This window comes from Zingiber officinale, chromosome 1A (assembly GCF_018446385.1).
Source record: "Zingiber officinale cultivar Zhangliang chromosome 1A, Zo_v1.1, whole genome shotgun sequence".
Classification (NCBI taxonomy): Eukaryota; Viridiplantae; Streptophyta; class Magnoliopsida; order Zingiberales; family Zingiberaceae; genus Zingiber; species Zingiber officinale.
Window position 1 is genome coordinate 89,364,686 of NC_055987.1, and position 4,615 is coordinate 89,369,300.

The window sequence follows — 4,615 nt, forward strand, 5'->3', positions numbered from 1 at the left end:
AAACCATAATTCAGTAATTACTTTTGATTTATATGGGTGCCAAAAGTTTATGAGTAGAAGGAGGTATGCTTAAATTGTTTTCTGAAATTTCCAGAACTTGATAAGAAAAGAACAAAGGTGGAGCTGAGTCTTAAAACAGAAATGCATAAGTGGAATCTGAAATGGATTCTGAAATGTTAGGATTATTCTGAAATTTATCTATGAATTCTTCATGTCTCAGGCCAAATCAAAGTTTTGAAGCTGTAATCTGGACAAGTGTATGATATGATCTGGGTATCATGTGCAAGGGTCAGCTGGATTACTGCAGAATGCAGTTTGATCTTTCATCTATTGAATTCTTGGTGGATAATTGAAGAGTTGGAGTAATGATGTAAGCTGCATGACTAAAATATGAAACAATGTCATGCTTGATACAGGAATGAAAAGATGAAGAAATTACAGAAATAGAAAAGAAAACAAATGCAGCTAGTGTGGAAGCAATGGTGTATCAAGAATTTAGAAGCAGTATCAAGAAAAGGAGAAGATCTTGTGAAGCTTTTAAGTGCGAAGGAACAAATGTTAATCTCGCATCAAATTACTGAAAGATGCAATAGGGCTATAAGAACATAAATGTGCAGGAATCTGTTTGGAAATGCAGAATTTTGTGCTAAAAGTGTATCAAAAATTAGGTACAACATTTAAACGATTGAGAATCTTAAGTGAAGCCTTACAAGATGCAGAAATATATGGTACTTTAGTCTTCTATGAACTTTTCAAACTTTAGAAACTGAAATGAAAAATTGGATATAGGAAGCTACTGTTTGGAACTGCAAACAGTTTCTCTGCAGAAGAAGTAATGTTGATGCTTTAGGTGGAGTAAGATTTAGCGACAAATTTGAAGAAAATTTTGGATGTTGCCTATCTTAAGGATTCAGTGCTAAATGAGAGTTTCTTCCAAACAGAATATTGAACCTGAAAATGCAAAAACTATTGATTGCTGGAATTGTGTACCATTTGCAGAATCAAAAATCTGGAACTAAGTTTTTGTTGCAGTTTACTATCAGTGAAAAACTCAAATTTTTGGAGTTGATATCTAATTTGAAGTAATTCAGAATGGAGAAGTTTATTTCCAGAATGTTGCAGTTTTAGCATGAACATTGCAGTTTTGATATCAGATAAGGAACCCAAATGCTGAATCATAATTCTTTGGACATGTTATTTATCAGTAAATAGGCAACAACATCAACTTGATCTATTGTGTGTCAATTCTCTATTAATGCAATGTTGGGGAACTGTAGAGGAAGAAAAAGGAAAAGTGATACATAGGGCAAGGATGCTGATCTATTGTATGATCTGAATTTCTGGAATTTTTGAAGTTGTAGAGATCGAAGGATTGTGGATATTACTGATTCTGAAACTGAACTCAGAATGCAGAGCTGTTGAAGGTTTACTTTTGGCATAATTTCTTGATTCAGAGTTGAGTCCTTGAATTGCAGAATTTGATTGGATCCTTGTGTTGGTTGCTACTCGAAAAACCTAGAGGTTCCACTGTACAAAAATTTTGTACAAAGGTCTGAACCTTTTCCTAGCTACCATGTGTTATTTTAAATTAAATTTTAGATCGCCTGCGGAACTTAACACGTTTGATCCAAAACTTAATCTATTTGTTCTTTTAGGTTTAGACTTGGATCTCCTGCGGAACTTAACACGTTCGATCCAAATCACCTAAGTTATTAATTCCATTAAATATTAATTTCCATAATTGGTTCTCAGTACTGACGTGGCGAGGCACATGACCTTCTTGGATATGGGAACAACCACCACCGACTAGACAAAACCTTTTAAGGAAAGCTAATATTTAATTTCCTAAAATAACTTTAGGTTAACCGAAAGGAACAATCAAATCACAAGGAAAAGAAGAAAACATAAGAACACTACATCGAAAATAAATTCGAAATACTAGAATCGTAAGCCTCTTGTATTTGGTATTATTTCCAAAAATAACTAGTATGATGCAGAAAGGAAAAATTACTAGTTATACCTTTTAGAAAGACCTCTTGATCTTCTACCGTATTCCCCTTCTAATCTCAGACGTTGTGTGGGCAACGATCTTTCGAGATGATAAACCACCAAAGCACCTTCTTCTCCTCCTAGCTAGGTTCGGCCAAAACAAAAGCTTCACCAAGGAAGAAGAAAAAAAATACCAACCAAGCTCCAAGGGATGCAAGCTTTCTCTCCTTCTTCTTCTTCTTCAAGTAGTATCCGGCCACCACAAAAGCTCCAAGCAAGAGGAAGGATTCGGCCACCACAAATAGGAAGAGAGGGAGAGAGGATGGCCGGCCACAACACCAAGGAAAAGAGGGAGAAAATAATAGAGGTTGTTCACCCATGAAGGCACCTCAACCCCCTCTTTTATATTCCTTAGCCTTGGTAAATTAGGAAATTTATTTACAATAAAATTTCCTTAATTTTCCTTGACATGAATTAATTGAAAAAAATAAAATAAAATTTTCCAATTAATCTTGTAATGGCCGACCACTATCAAAAGGGCAAATTAGGAGAGTTTCAATCAACAAATTAAAACTTCCTAATTTATTTCCGGAAATTTTAAAAAATAAAATTTCTTCTTTAAAAATCCCTTCATGGTTGATAAAAATAAATTTCTATAATTTTATTTTTCAACATGTGAATAATTTACAAAGAGAAAAAATAAAATATCTTTCTAATCTACAAATAAGGAAAGAGATCTAATCTCTTTCTTTAATCTTTTGTAGATCCTTTTAAAAGAGATATTTTAATTTTAATTCTCTCCAATAAATTAAATCTTCCACATAAGAAAAAATAAAAATAAAATTCTTTTTTAATTTAATGGGGGCCGGCCACCTAAGCTTGGGTTCAAGCTAGGTCCGGCCACCCATGAATCAAGGCTTGGCCGGCCCTAGCTTGAACCACAAGCTAGCTTGGCCGGCCCCCTTATCATGGGTATGAAGGTGGATATAGGTGGGTATAGTACTCTATAAATAAGAGGCTACGATAGGGACCGAGAGGAGGAATTAGTTTTGGTCTCCCGATAAAATTAAGCATCCCGTGTTCGCCCCGAACACACAACTTAATTTTATCAATAATAATTCATTCCACTAGAGAACTATTATTGAACTACCGCACCAATCCCAAATTATATTTTTGGGCTCCTTCTTATTATGAGTGTGTTAGTCTCCCTGTGTTTAACATATCGAATGCCCACTAATTAAGTGAGTTACTGACAACTCATTTAATTAATATCTTAGTCCAAGAGTAGTACCACTCAACCTTATCATCATGTCGGACTAAGTCCACCTGTAGAGTTTAACATGACAATCCTTATGAGCTCCTCTTGGGGACATTATCAACCTAGTATCTCTAGGACACAGTTTCCTTCTATAATCAACAACACACACTATAAGTGATATCATTTCCCAACTTATCGGGCTTATTGATTCATTGAACTAAATCTCACCCATTGATAAATTAAAGAAATAAATATCAAATATATGTGCTTGTTATTATATTAGGATTAAGAGCACACACTTCCATAATAACTGAGGTCTTTGTTTCTTTATAAAGTCAGTATAAAAGAAACGACTTCTAATGGTCCTACTCAATACACTCTAAGTGTACTAGTGTAATTATATAGTTAAGATAAACTAATTCCTAATTACACTACGACCTTCCAATGGTTTGCTCCTTTCCATTTTGGTCGTGAGCTACTGTTTATAATTTATAAGGTACTGATAACATCATCTTCTGCATGTGACACCACATACTATGTTATCTACAATATAAATTAATTGAACAACTACAAACAAATGTAGATAATTTGACCAAATGTGATTCTTTATTTAAAATAAATGTTTACAAAAGCTTAGGCTTTCAGTATATACTCCAATACCTTGAAGTTTCCTAGCTACTGAAGGTAGCATCATGATAATTCTTTAGAACAGGATCAGTGATCACACAAACATTGGTATTTCATTCTGTTTGAAGGAGGCAGTATGACATTTGCAAGACCCATAAAATTCTGGAAGATTATGAAGTGTAGATGGAAAAGCATTTAAGTCATTCTGATCAAATGTTCCTTAAATTCTGCAAGATCAGTATTGTATAGCTGCATCAACAATTTTAATGGAGACTATTGCTTAAAATCTGAATTCAGAAAATGGTTGATGCAATGCTTGAAATTAGAGGTTGATGTAATAAGAATTGTAAGCAGCTGTTGAACTTTAAATTCTCATTTGAATAAGAATAAGATGAATTATGAAATTGAAGCATCAAAACAGAATTAATGAAATCATTCTTAATTCTATCAGTTTCATTTCAAATCAGAATCTGTTCTTAAATTCATGAATTTTATATCAGTTAAACATATAAGTGAAGCAATTGAAATCTCATTGTCATTTGGTGTTGCTAGTATTCAGAGGTTGCTATAAGATTTAGTTTTAAGCAATTGTTTGCAATTTTGAATTCCTGCATTTGACATCAAGGATACAACTTACAAACCATTTCAAGAAGGGAAGTGAACAATAGTTTTGTAAGCTATCTAATTCTGTTTAGTAATTGATAGCAGAAAAGGAAATGAAGATTACTTGAATCAATTGCT